The 15,346-nt window shown below is 39.7% G+C and overlaps 1 pseudogene; it reads left to right on the top strand.

Annotated features, from left to right (window-relative positions):
- Nucleotides 1-4,410: 4,410 nt before the first annotated feature.
- Nucleotides 4,411-5,504, top strand: LOC129561685 (DNA-directed RNA polymerase III subunit RPC4 pseudogene; annotated as a pseudogene).
- The last annotated feature ends 9,842 nt before the right edge of the window (nucleotides 5,505-15,346 follow it).

Raw genomic sequence — 15,346 nt, 5'->3', positions numbered from 1 at the left:
TGCAATAAATATAACTTTATTACAAGCCACCACAGTGCTGGGGTTTCATTTTTTGAAATTAGAGGCTGATTTCACTGTGCACTATTAGTTCATGTATCCATTCATTCAACAAACATATTTGTGTACCTGCTATGATTAGGAACTGTTCCAAGTACTAAGAACATTATAGTAATCAAAACAAAAACCCATGTCTTTTTGAAGCTTGCTTTCAGGAAGATAGATAAGGGAGAACAAGGACAACAAATAATACTGTTTTTCAAAATTATCTGTTAATGATGATAAGTGCTGTGGGGGAAAATATGAAATTGTCATACAGAGGGATGCAGTTGGTGAAGGAATGAGTTGCTAATAGAATGATATTTGACCAAAGGGCTGAAAAAGACAAAAGAAAGCCTGGCGTATAGTTATGTTGAAAAAGAACTTTCCAGGAAAAAGGGACAAACTTCTGTCACTGAAGGACAGCAAGGAGGCTAACATAGTAGGAACAGAATGACTGAAGGGAAGTATAGTGAAGGCAAGATGACAGAGGCATAGGAGGGCCTTGTGAGCTCTTCATTTTTCATCTGGTGTAACTTACTGTGAACAGTGCATGGTTATTGAATAAACGAAAGAACGATCTCTATAATGATAAGATTTGGATATTCTGTTTCATTCCACCACAAACAAAAGAAAAAAAAAAAAAAATCACAGTTGAACTGACCAGGTCCACATCAAACAAATGCAGGCACTATTAACCATCATAAGTAGGTATATCCTAATGACACTTCTCATTGGCACAAAATCTTAATGAAAGAAAAAATTTTTAAATATATGGTGATGCCTATAAAAATGGGTTTCATTAGTTTTAACTTAACCACTTATAATAAAGAACCAGTGGCTAATGTTTTATTTACAGGGATAGCTTTTTTTCCACTAAATAGCTTCTAAAATCCATCTTTACAAAAATTTTTCTGGAAGAAGAATGAGATTATTGATAAACATTTTGTACCAAACAACTGTGTAGCTCAAACGGTAAAGCATCTGTCTGCAATGTGGGAGACCTGCATTCAATTCCTAGGTCAGGAAAGTTGCCCTGAGGAAGGAAATGGCAACCCACTCCAGTATTCTTGCCCGGAGAATCCCATGGACAGAGGAGCCTGGCAGGCTAAAATTCAGGCTATAGTCTTGGCATCGCAAGTGTCAGACCCTTTCTTTCTTATTCTTTGAAGTAGCCAGCTATACTTTGAGATATTTTCTTTCATGATTCTTAACAACTTTGTTTCAGTTATCTAATGTTATGTAGATACAACAATAGATCACCAACATTAGAACAAATCATCTCCAAACTTAGTTTATTATTTACTCACAATATGTGAGTCAGCAATTTAAGCTGAATTCAAGTGAGAATTTCTTCCACTCATTTATAACAGTCCTTAGATAGAATGGATCCTGATTTTCCACATACCTTTTCATCCTCTAGATGCTAGACTAGTGTTTTTTAAATGATTATAGAAGCATTCAGAAGTTGCTGTTTGAAGACAATTCCTCATGAATCCCTTATGTTTCTACATGGCTAGGCATTTATGGACAATTTAAGAATATTTGTAAAAGGAGTTATAACAACTTAATACTTTGTTATCAGGGAAGACTTCTTTACATTCCATAGTAATACATACAGTATCTCCTTTGAAGGAAACTTTAGGCAAGTTTTTAACAACACCTTATGAGATTGGGTGTTTCCTATCCTTGGGATTCCAAAGCTGGACAATTAGCTGTGTGTTTAGAATTCCCCTAAGCCCATGTTAAATTACCCTTATGGGACTTGGAAGGTAAGAGAAATAATGAAAGCAAGAAGTTCAAGCTGCTTGCTCTACGAAACATTATAAACTGTCTAAAATAATTTGGTCTGATTGTCTCCTTACTAAGTCTATGGAAGTGTGACACATTGACCAAGCAGCTGCTTGCAGTTTAGGGGTTACTTAATTGCAAGGCTTTCCAGTAAAATAAAAGCAGTATCATTTTTGCCACATTCTATTGATCAGAGTGTCCCAGGGCCATACCAGATTCAAGCCTTGAGGGACTAGACTCTTTGCTTTGATGAGAGGAGTGGCAAAGATACATTAGAAAGATGAATGTGTAATTGTAGCATTCTCATTTTCTTCTACATATCTTGTAAACTCTTATTGAGATTTCCAACTTCTAACTGAAATATAACAAATGTATTAAAATGTGCATAAATCACAAGTATAAACAGATTAATGAATTTTCACAAGTTACCAATTGCAAGTAGAACCTTGATCAAGAAGGAAAATATCACCAGAATTGTCAAAATCTCCATTATGCCTTCACCTAGTCACTACATACTCTCCAAGGATAAGCAATAGTTTGGCTTGTTTTGAATTTTATATATGAATGGAATCATAGGTATGTATTATTTTGTGCCTGTCTGACTTACTTCTGTAGTACATTTGCTGTTGTTCAGTGGCCCAGCTGTGTCCTACTCTTTCTGACTCTATGGACTGCAGTGAGAATCATCTATATTAAGATTCAGTTTACATTCTCTAAACACAATGCTATTATGCTAGAAAATATATCTAAAAGTAATTTAAAACACACTAATAATTACTTTATACCAAAAAAGAAAGAACCCATACTTGAAACTAGAAAATCTTTATACTTAAATATACAAAATTTTAAATTCTCAAAACTTATGAGATGAAGCTAAATTATTATTATATAGGAATATAAATATGCTAATGTGTAGGAAAAGAATAATAGCAACCAATTAAGTAGACCCTGATGACTCAGACAGTAAAGAATCTGACTGCAACATGGGAGAGCTGGGTTCAATCCCTGGGTCAGGAAGACCCCTGGAGAAGAGAATGACTACCCACTCGAGTATTGTTGCCTGGAGAATTCCATGGACAGAAGAGCCTGGCAGACTGCAGTCTCTTGGGTCATAAAGAGTCAGACATGACTGAGACACTAAAACTTCAAGTAGATAAGCATCAAACTTGACTATTACTAAACTATTAATAAAATATCCAAAAAAAAAAACCTATATGAAGAAAATTTTAAAAATAGAAGAGAAATAAAAGACATACAGACATAAATTTGTTAAGATTGTCAGAGACAAGTTGACTTTTTATCTTCAAAGATTAACACATGCAAAAATATACCAAAATTAATGAAAAAATTTTCAATTTTTATAAAAATGTCCCAGATACTGTTTACTTCCTTGAGACTATTCCTTTGATAACATGGCATTGTAACTTTAGAAGAGTTGGACCTTATTTCATGAACCTTTAAATGTGGGCTGGCTTTGTGATTTGCTGTTGTCAGTAGAGTACAAAAGAAGTGCCAGTATTTCATTTCCAAATAAGACATCAAGAGCCCTTGAATGCCTCTGTTCTCACTTTTGTTTCTCTAACTGTACTCTGAGAACAAGTAAATGTTAGCCAACCTGCTAGACAATAAAAAATTCATAATTTAGAGTCCAGCCAGGACAAACAGAACCACCTAGCTGCCTGCTGCTAAATACAGACGTTCAAATGGGTATCTCTGGGCTCTTAGAGGTGATCCCCTAGCCAACCCATACGCATGTGAGCCTAAAAGAGCTTATTGTTTTAAGCATATAGACTTTGTGTGTTATTTTTTAAGTAAATATTTTATGATTTTATTTCTATAATTCTTCAGTTCAGTTCAGTTCAGTCGCTCAATCGTGTCCGACTCTCTGCGACCCCATGAATCACAGCACGCCAGGCCTCCCTGTCCATCACCAACTCCTGGAGTTCACTCAAACTCATGTCCACAGAGTCGGTGATACCATCCAGCCATCTCATTCTCTGTCGTCCCCTTCTCCTCCTGCCCCCAATCTTTCCCAGCATCAGAGTCTTTTCCAGTGAGTCAACTCATCGCATGAGGTGGCCAAAGTATTGCAGTTTCTATAATTCTTATTGCTTGCTTATTACTTAATATAATTATTAAAGTTAAGAGATTTTTACTTATAAAATCTATTCTTTGGAAATATATGCTGCTATAATGGATTCAGTGCAATTAACTACTGCGATCATAAAGTTGTGTAACCAGTGATCACAATCATGCTTGGACCTAGAGTCTGTCATACAGAGTGAAGAAAGTCAGAAAGAGAAAAAGAAATATTGTATATTAAAGCATACACGTGAAGTCTAGAAAAATGGTACAGATCAACCTATTTACAGGGCAGGAATAGAGATGCAGATGTAGAGAATGGATGCATGGACATGGAGGGGAAAAGAGTGATGAATTGAGATATATTGGCATATATACACTACTGTGTGTAAAATAGATAACTAGTGGGAAGCACGGGGAGCCCAGCTCGGTGCTCTGTGTTGAAAAAGTGTGAACAACCAACAGGAAGAGGACCATGGATGGAACTGGGAGTCCCTAGAAATGACTCAGTCCCACTCCAACTTTGAGCAGGGAATAGCCAAAATGATGGAGTAAAAGGGGAGCTGGGATATGACCGTGAATATGTTGGACATGGGGCCTTCTCACAACAAGAAGAAAAAAAAATAATAGGGAGACAGATGAAGAAACAAAACCAATCCTGTGCAGGCAGGAGAAGTATGATTTTATTGATGACCTTAGGCTGAGTAACATTCAATATATGCCTGTGCAGCTGTTGCTGGCCCATGTGGTGGTGGTTTAATTGCTAAGTTGTGTCTGACTGTTTGCAACCTAAGGGACTGTATCCTGCCAGATTCCTCTGTCTTTGAAATTTTCCAAGTGAGAATACTGGAGTGAGTTGCCATTTTCTCCTCCAGGGGATCTTCCCATCCAGGGATCAAAGCTGCATTGTGGGCAGATTCTTTACCAACTGAGCCACCAGGGAAGCCCATGGCAGCTGACCCACTTGGGGTGGCTTTTTAAGGAAGAGAATGGAGAACCAGATGTTAAAACTTGGCTGGCTGGCCCCAAGGAAGAGGACTTGGAGGTCACGTGCCTCCTGGGAAAATGAAAGAAAAGTCATGAGATGAGAAGAAGGAGACCAAGAAGAAGCTCCCGTAGAGTAGCCAGGAAGGTCTCTGGCCTCCTAAAGGATGGATCTGCCTCAGGGCTGCTCAGGAAGCTAAGTCTCATGCAGAAGGAAGAGTTGCTGTTCCTGCAGCTGCCAGACTGGCTCCCCAGCCAGCTGCCTCTTCAGGACATCAAGACAAAGGTGCCGAATAAGAATGGACAGATGGTGGTTATAAAGCAGGATAAAAAGCAGGAAGCCAGGTTGCCAGAGAATGCTTGTACCCTGGCTGACCTGACAGAGTGTCAGTGATAAGTCGTTCATCCACACATCAGGGCAAGGGCAGTACCTCCTGGGCAAAGTCACTCTGGATGTGATTATGGGGACAGTCTGCTCTTTCCTGCAGGAGCTGGTGGCCATGGGCTTTGGAGAAAATAGTATGAGTGAGATGACAGTCTTTGGATATGCAAAGTGCAAACTCATCTGCTCTCCCAATTTCGAATCCCTGTTGGATCACAAACACCAGTAAAATGAGCAGATGGAGAATGGTGGTGACTGTGCCCGTGACTGCTGCCTGCTCCAAACGTTATGTTCTCATATCTGTTCCACCCAGAAGGGGCCTGTTTAGCCCACCCACTCTAGCCATTGTCCCAGTTTGCTCCACCCCAGGTAGCTCCCTCCTACAGCAGCTATGAACAAGGCATAGCCTTCCCATAGCAGCTGTGAACAAGGCATAACCTTCCCAAAACATGCACCCTCACTGCTGGAGGGCTTGTCCCTGCTGTTTTCAACAGGCTGCATCCTCCCAGGTGGAGAGGTATCTGTGGGAAAGAACAGGATCTTTCTCTTGGTAACATCTTGGTTCTCAGGCAGGAAAAGTAAGAAGGGCTGCAGTAGCTTGGCCCCCTCATCCCTCCTGAGAGATGGCAGAGGATCTTTTGAGTCTCTTGAGGGAGAGAGCAGAGGTCTCTTGAGTCTGAGACTCAGTCCCTTCTCTCTCTATTACTAAGTGTGTGATTGGACAAACTCTGTAACCTTTCTGAGCTTCATAGTCCTCTTCTGACAAAAATGAGGATGATACCTACCTCATCAAGTTGGCATGGGGATAAATGGAATAATCTCAATGAAAACTCCTTGCCAAAGCCAGACATACAAGTAGGTCCTCAATTAATGTTAGGTTAGTTTCCCTTACAAAAAAAAAAAAAATGATGTGTTATCTATCAGTAGTTAATAATTCAAATATTCATAGAAAATTTCTATTGTAGTTTACTTAAAATCAAAATACTGAGCAGTAGGAATGACTTTTGTGAATTCATTGCTGGGATATATGATCATTCTTTATGTGAAATATTTAATATCTCAAGTAGCTAAAAGAAATTTAAGAAATAGTATATATGAGGTCAAAGGTGATCAACAAGACAAAAAGAAAAAAATTGTGCCTTTGTAGCCCTGTCTAGGCATATAGTCTGCAGCCCAAATAGCCAAGATCAAAAGAAACTAAATTTTTGATGGCAAAAAATATGCAGTTAGAAATATAATTTGTGCTTACCATGAAAATAAAAATTGAACATATGACTTGATAATGTGATTAACAGTGTTTAAGAGTAGAATTTAAAAGTCACAATAGTGATCAACTTATCAAGATGAGTGTTTACTGATAATAAAATTTTGTTTTTGCTCAGTTGCTCTGTTATGTCTGACTTTGCAACTCCATTGAATGCAGCATGTCAGTCCTCCCTGTCCTTCACCATCTCCCAGAGTTTGCTCAAACTCATGTCCATTGAGTTGGTGATGCCATCCAACCATTTCATCCTCTGTCGTCCCCTTCTCTTCCTGCCCTCAATCTTTCCCAGAATTAGGGTCTTTTCCAAAGAGTCAGCTCTTTGCATCAGGTGGCCATAGTATTGGAGTTTCAGCTTCAACATCAGTCCCTCCAATGAACACCCAGGATTGATTTCCTTTAGGATGGACTGGTTGGAACTCCTTGCAGTCCAAGGGACTCTCAAGAGTCTTCTCCAACACCACAGTTCAAAAGCATCAATTCTTTGGTGCTCAAGTTAACTTCCTTCTAGTCAATTCTTTATAGTCCCACATCCATACCTGACTACTGGTAAAACCATACCTTTAACTACATGGACCTTTGTCGGCCAAGTGATATCTCTGCTTTTTAATAATGTTGTCGAGGTTTGTCATAACTTTTCTTTCAAGGAGCAAACATCTTTTAATTTCATGGCTTCAGTCAGCATCTACAGTGATTTTGGAGCTCCCCAAACTAAAGTCTGTCACTGTTTCCACTGTTTCCCCATCTATTTGTCCTGACGTGATGGGACTGTATGCCATAATCTTAGCTTTTTGAATGTTGAGTTTTAAGCAAGCTTTTTCATTCTCCTCTTTCACATTCATCAAGAGGCTCTTTAGTTCCTCTGCTTTATGCCATATGGGTGGTCCCATTTGCATATCAGACGTTACTGATATTTCTCCCAACAATCTTGATTCCAGCTTGTGCTTCATCCAGCCTGGTATTTCATATGATGCAAGGTGACAACATATAGCCTTGACATACTCTTTTCCCAATTTTGAACCAGTCCATTGTTCCATGTCTGGTTCTAACTATTGCTTCTTAACCTGCACACAAATTTCTAATGAGGCAGGTGAGGGTCTGATATTCACATCTCTTCAAGGATTTTTCACAGTTTGTTGTGATTCACACAGTCAAAGGCTTTGGCGTATTCAATGAAGCAGAAGTAGATGTTCTTTTGTAACTCTCTTGCTTTTTCTATGATCCAACTGATTTTGGCAATTTTATCTCTGGCCTTTTCTAAATCCAGCTTGAACATCTGGAAGTTCTCAATTCACGTACCATTGAAGCCTAGCTTGGAGAATTTCTGAGCATTACTTTTCTAGCATGTGAAATGAGCACGGTTGTATATTAGTCTGAACATTCTTTGGCACTGCCTTTCTTTGGGATTGGAGTAAAAATTGGCCTTTTAGAGTCCTGTGATTACTACTGAGTTATCCATATTTGCTGTCACATTGAGTGCAGCACTTTCACAGCATCATCTTTTAGGATTTGAAATAGCTCAGCTGGAATTCTAACACCTCCATTAGCTTTGTTTGTAGGGATGTTTCCTAAAGCCCACTTGACTTAGCACACCAAAATGTCTGGCCCTAGGTGAATGATCACACCATCGTGGTTTGGTACAGTTCAGTCACTTAGCGTGTCTGACTCTTTATGACCACATGGACTGCAGCACGCCAGGCTTCCCTGTCTTATCACCAACTCCTGGAGTTTACTCAAATGTATGTCCATTGAGTCAGTGATGCCATCCAACTGTCTCATCCCTCTCCCCTTCTCCTACTTTCAATCTTTCCCAGCATCAGTCTTTTCCAATGAGTCAGTTCTTTATATCAGGTGGCCAAAGTATTGGAGTTTCAGCCTAAGCATCAGTCCTTCCCAATGAATATTCAGGACTGATTTCCTTTAGGATTGAATTGTGGTTATCTGGGTCATTAAGATCTTTTTTGTATAGTTCTGTGTATTCTTGCCACCTCTTAGTATCTTCTGCTTTTGCTAGGTCCATACCATTTCTGTCCTTTATTGAGCCCATCTTTGCATGAAATGTTCCTTTGGTATCTCTAATTTTCTTGAAGAGATCTTTAGTCTCTCTCATTCTTTTTTTTTTTTTGCCTCTATTTCTTTGCATTGGTGACTTAGGAAGGCTTGCATATGTCTCCTTGCTATAATAAAATATAAGCAAAGGAGATAGGATATTTCTAATTATTTTTCTGTTAATCTATGGGATTCACAGGTTGACATAGATTATTTTATGCTCCTGAATAAAATGGAAACATTCCCACTGATAAAACTAGGACAGGTTTTCTAGGATCAAAATAAAGTTTCCCTCTTACACTTGCCTTAATAAATGCTCTTAGGAACTTTACTTGCAAATTTCCATTGTTTGTTTCTGCTAAATACAGGCTTTATTTTCTTGGGCTCTAAAATCACTGCAGATGGTGACTGTAGCTATGAAATTAAAAGATTCTTGTTCCTTGAAAGAAAACCTATGACAAACCTAGACAGTGTATTAAAAAGCAGAGACATCACTTTGACGACAAAGGTCCATATAGTCAAAGCTATGGTTTTTCCAGTAGTCATGTATGAATGTGAGAGTTGGACAATCAAAAAGGCTGAGTGCCCAACAATTGATGCTTTTGAACTGTGGTGTTGGAGAAGACTCTTGAGGGTCCCTTGGACTGCAAGGAGATCAAACCAGTCAATGCTAAAGAAAATCAACCCTGAATAAATTGGAAGTACTGATGCTGAAACAAAACCTCTAATAATTTGGCCACCTGATGAAAAGAGCTGACTCATTGGAAAAGTTTCTGATGCTGAGAAAGTATGAGGGAAAGAGGAGAAGGGAGTGACAGAGGATGAGATGGTTGGATGGCATCATTGACTCAATGAACATGAATTTGAGCAAACAGAGTGAAGGACAGGGAAGCCTGGCATGCTGCAGTCCCTGGGATCTCAAAGAGCCGCACATGCTAGAATGACTGACCAACAGAAAATGCATGCTCTTTGATGCTTTCCAGTTGAGCAGGAACAAAATAAAAATAAGGAAGTTTTTATTGCTGTTTCTCTCTTGCTATGTTTCAGACACTATCTTCTTCAAAGTGTAGTATTTCTGGGATTAAAAGTGAAGGTTGAGTCAAGGACCTAGTTTATAGCACAGGGAACCCTTCTCAATAGTCTGTGGGAGCCTGGATGTGAGTGGAGTTTGGGGGAGTATGGATACACATATATGTATGGCTGAGTCCCTTTGCTGTCCACCTGAAACTATCATACTGTTGTTACATAGCTATACTCCAATACAAAATTTTTTAAAAATATTGAAAAAACACAATAAAAATAATTTTTACTTTAAAAGAGTGAAGTTTGAATACACTTCTGACATAGATCAAGTTTGTGTGTCTTTGCCTCACTACACCTGCTTTCTTTCATTTGTAGATTAGGGTGTCTGGCAGTACCATGTAAGTTTATTATGAATATTAATGGGAAAATGCATATGAACAACTTGGCACAATATGTAACAAATAGCAAATAATGACTAAAAAAGTTAACTATTTATTACAGATCATTCTTGAAGGAGAAGCATTTCTGGGTTAGTATATCCCATTCATTATATACTGACTTTCATAACCTTTTGTTTTAAAAGATGTCTTTTTCTTATCTTCATTCCCATCACTCACTAACAGTGGTCTTATCTGAGCCATTGTTCCCCAAAGAGCAATTATGTTTTCTGCTCCATTAAAAGAGAACTATATCAAACTGTACTAGCAGATTCATCTAATCAGCAAATATTTATTGTACATTTAATGCATCTTAGCACTCTATTAGAGATTCCTCAGGTCATGGGGAACCAAAATAATATGACTTTTTCAGACTCTGTAACTTATTAACCACCCCAATTTGCTCTAAGTGAATAGCACAACCATAATTTTATTAAAAACTGATCTAAAATATTCTTTTCCCATGCCTCTCCTGCACACCCCAGGTTCAAGTTATCCCCCACCCCTCTGAACTCTCAGAGCAGCTAATCCAGGCCACCATTATGACACATCTCATTTGCAAGGTGTGTTATGGTCTCTAAATATTTGGTCTGGTTTTCAAAATACATGAGGAAAGACTGCAGAGAAAATATGGCCACCGCACTTTACTAGCACAGGTCCATGAAAGGAAAAATCAGGGTAAGATAAATCAGTTTGTTCACTTCAAGTGAAAAACTAATGGTGTGTTAAATACACTAATTTGAAATGCATGGATACAAGAAAGTAATAATGTTCTCATCACCAAGGTGAAGATACCTTCTTGGAAAACAAAATGGAAGTAAATGAAACACTACCAGGTGTCATTGGGGAAAGAGAAGAAACAAAAGAAGGTTAACAAGGACTTAAGTTGAAGCCTTACCAAAAATGCATCATTTATGAAAAGATTCATAGCAGCTTTTGCAGAAAAGATAGCATGATATCAAGAGTTCTCAAGAAGCACAGACATAGAGGGGGGAAGAGTGCAGCTTCAATAGTTCGGAAAGCAACGGCTGAAATGTATCAAGCCCAGAGAATGCCAGCTGTTGGTTCTGTGAGCAGTGCCAAAGACTTCACATACTAAGTATCGTAATGCCTGGAAAAAACTAACATTTAAAGCAGGTATTAATGAGAAATAGAAACAAAGTTAACAGATAAAAGGAAAAAAAAAAAGAAATCCGGTCCTTTGAGATAAATTGGATATTTAGTTCCAAATTGTGTTAGGATTTTGTAGCTTGTGGTAAATCACTTAAAACTTCCTGCTCCCTTCAGTGTCATCTTTTACACAATAAAAAGAGGAAATTAAGACTGCCTATTTATGGCAAGCCACTCCAGTACTCTTGCCTAGAAAATCCCATGGACGGAGGAGCCTGGTAGGCTGCAGTCCATGGGGTCGCTACGAGTCAGACATGACTGAGCGACTTCACTTTCACTTTTCACTTTCACACATTGGAGAAGGAAATGGCAACCCACTCCAGTGTTCTTGCCTGGAGAATCCCAGGGGCGGGGGAGCCTGGTGAGCTGCCATCTATGGGGTCGCACAGAGTCGGACACGACTGAAGTGACTTAGCAGCAGCAGCATTTATAGGCTGTCTGTGTGGATAATATAAATTATTATTCTAAAATTATTATCGATTTTACTCATTAATTTATGTTTATCACATATTTAGAAGAAGAAAATTAACTATTTTTTTGTTTAACTTTTTATTTTATATTGGAGTACAGCTGATCAACATTGTTTTGATAGTTTCAGGTGGACAGCAAAGGGACTCAGCCATACATATACATACATCCATTCTCCCCTAAACTACCCTTTCATCCAGGTTGCCACATAAACATTGAGCAGAGTTCCATGTGCTATACAGTAGGTCCTTATTGGTTAGCCATTTTAAATGAACCAGTGTGTACATGTCAGTCACAAACTCCATAACAATCTCTTACTCCTACCCTTCCCCAGATAACCTTAAATTCTTTCTCTACATCTGTAAGTCTGTTTCTATTTTGTAAATAAATTAATATTGTATCATTTCTTTTAGTTTCTGCATATAAAACATAGCAGGAAATTAACTATTTTAAAATATTGTTTTATGAAAATAATTTATTTTTGGAAAACAATTTCTGCTTTGAATCATAAAAAAAAAATCATGATCTTAAAACTCACTTAGTTGAAACCATTTGGAATTCTTCTCCCATTGTTAGTTTATCACCTTTTGGAGACCCAAGTTTCTTTCAGTTCAGTTCAGTTCAGCCGCTCAGTCATGTCTGACTCTTTGCAACCCCATGAATCACAGCGTGCCAGGCCTCCCTGTCCATCACCAAATCCCGGAGTACACTCAAACTCATGTCCATCGAGTCAGTGATGCCATCCAACCATCTCATTCTCTGTTGTCCCCATCTCCTCCAACCCCCAATCCCTCCTAGCATCAGACTCTCTTCTAGTGAGTCAATTCGTCGCATGAGGTGACCAAAGTATTGGGAGTTTCAGCTTTAGCATCAGTCCTTCCAATGAACACCCAGGATTGATCTCCATTAGAATGGACTGGTTGAATCTCCTTGCAGTCCAAGGGACTCTCAAGAGTCTTCTCCAGCACCACAGTTCAAAAGCATCAATTCTTCAGCAATCAGCTTTCTTCACAGTCCAACTCTAACATCCATACATGACCACGGGAAAAACCATAGCCTTGACTAGACGGACTTTGGTTGGCAAAGTAATGTCTCCGCTTTTTAATATGCCATCTAGGTTGGTCATAACTTTTCTTCCAAGGAGTAAGCGTCTTTTAATTTCATGGCTGCAATCAGCACCCACAGTGATTTTGGAGCCCCAAAAAATAAAGTCTGACACTGTTTCCACTGGTTCCCCATCTATTTCCCATGAAGTGATGGGACCAGATGCCATGATCTTCATTTTCTGAATGTTGAGCTTCAAGCCAACATTTTCACTCTCTTCTTTCACTTTCATCAAGAGGCTTTTTAGTTCCTCTTCATTTTCTGCAATAAGGGTGATGTCATCTGCATATCTGAGGTTATTGATATTTCTCCCAGCAATCTTGATTCCAGCTTGTGCTTCTTCCAGCCCAGCGTTCCTCATGATGTACTCTTCATATAAGTTAAATAAGCAGGTGACAATAGATTCTTTCAGTTCAGTTCAGTCGCTCAGTCGTGTCCGACTCTCCGCGACCCCATGAATCTCAGCATGCCAGGCCTCCCTGTCCATCACCAACTCCCGGAGTACACTCAAACTCATGTCCACAGAGTTGGTGATGCCATCCAGCCATCTCATTCTCTGTCGTCCCCGTCTCCTCCCACCCCCAATCCCTCCCTGCATCAGAGTCTTTTCCAGTGAGTCAACTTGTTGCATGAGGTGGCCAAAATATTGGAGTTTCAGCTTCAGCATCAGTCCTTCAAATGAACACCCAGGACTGATCTCCTTTAGAATGGACTGGTTGGATCTCCTTGAAGTCCAAGGGACTCTCAAGAGTCTTCTCCAACACCACAGTTCAAAAGCATCAATTCTTCGGCAATCAGCTTTCTTCACAGTCCAATTCTCACATCCATACATGACCACGGGAAAAACCATAGCCTTGACTAGACGGATCTTTGTTGGCAAAGTAATGTCTCTGCTTTTTAATATGCTATCTAGGTTGGTCATGCTTTCCTTCCAAGGAGTAAGCGTCTTTTAATTTCATGGCTGCAATCAACATCCTCAGTGATTTTGGAGCACAAAAAAATAAAGTCTGACATTGTTTCCACTATTTCCCCAAATATTTCCCATGAAGTGATGGGACCAGATGACATGTTCTTTGTTTTCTGAATGTTGAGTTTCAAGCCAACCTTTTCACTCTCCTCTTTCAGTTTCATCAAGAGGCCTTTGAGTTTCTCTTCACTTTCTGCCATAAGGGTGGTGTCATCTGCATATCTGAGGTTATTGATATTTCTCCCGGCAATCTTGATTCCAGCTTGTGCTTCTTCCAGCCTAGCATTCCTCATGATGTACTCTTCATAGAAGTTAAATAAGCAGGGTGACAATATACAGCCTTGACGTACTCCTTTTCCTATTTGGAACCAGTCTGTTTTTCCATGTCCAGTTCTGACTCTTGCTTCCTGACCTGCATACAGATTTTTCAAGAGGCAGGTCAGGTGGTCTGGTATTCCCATGTCTTTCAGAATTTTCCACTGTTAATTGTGATCCACACAGTCAAAGGCTTTGGCATAGTCAATGAAGCAGAAATAGATGCTTTTCTGGAACTCTCTTGCTTTCTCCATGATCCAGCAGATGTTGGCAATTTGATCTCTGGTGCCTCTGCCTTTTCTAAAACCTGCTTGAACATCTGGAATTTCACAGTTCACATGTTGCTGAAGCCTGGCTTGGATAATTTTGAGCATGACTTTACTAGCGTGTGAGATGAGTGCAATTGTGCGATAATTTGAGCATTCTTTGGCATTGCCTTTCTTTGGGCTTGGAATGAAGCCTGATGTTTTCCAGTCCTGTGGCCACTGCTGAGTTTTCCAAATTTGCTGGCATATTGAGTCTAGCACTTTCACAGCATCATCTTTCAGGATTTGAAATAGCTCAATTGGAATTCCATCACCACCACTAGCTTTGTTCCTGGTGATGCTCTCTAAGGCCCACTTGACTTCACATTCCAAGATGTCTGGCTCCAGGTGAGTGATCATGCCATCCTGATTATCTTGGTCATGAAGATCTTTTTTGTACAGTTCTATGGAAAATCCCATGGATGGAGGAGACTGGTAGGCTGCAGTCCGTGGGGTCGCTAAGGGTCGGACACGACTGAGCGACTTCACTTTCACTTTTCACTTTCACACATTGGAGAAGGAAATGGCAACCCACTCCAGTGTTCTTGCCTGGAGAATCCCAGGGACGGGGGAGCCTGGTGGGCTTCCGCCTATGGGGTCACACAGAGTCGGATACGACTGAAGTGACTTAGCAGCAGCATGGAGTCTAAATCCAATGCATCTATCAAGCCATGTCTTCATCTGCCATTCATCCACTAAATGTGAATTGCTTGAGAAGCAGACAACATTAAGGTAGATGCTGCTGCTGCTGCTGCTAAGTCACTTCAGTCATGTCTGACTCTGTGTGACCCCATAGACGGAAGCCCACCAGGGTCCCCCGTCCCTGGGATTCTCCAAGCAAGAACACTGGAGTGGGTTGCTGCTGAGAGGAGAGTAAATGATACATAAACAATCCCTTCCATCAAGACCCTTAAAGTTTAACGTATGAGAAAGATTGCAAATATGATCACAACTGCATTATCAACACAAATG

Source organism: Moschus berezovskii, chromosome 5 (genome assembly GCF_049115385.1).
Source record: "Moschus berezovskii isolate FMDL1 chromosome 5, NW_MosBer_1.0, whole genome shotgun sequence".
Taxonomy (NCBI): Eukaryota; Metazoa; Chordata; class Mammalia; order Artiodactyla; family Moschidae; genus Moschus; species Moschus berezovskii.
The sequence above is the reverse complement of the archived record's forward strand: the minus strand, read 5'-3'. Positions and strand labels throughout refer to the sequence as shown.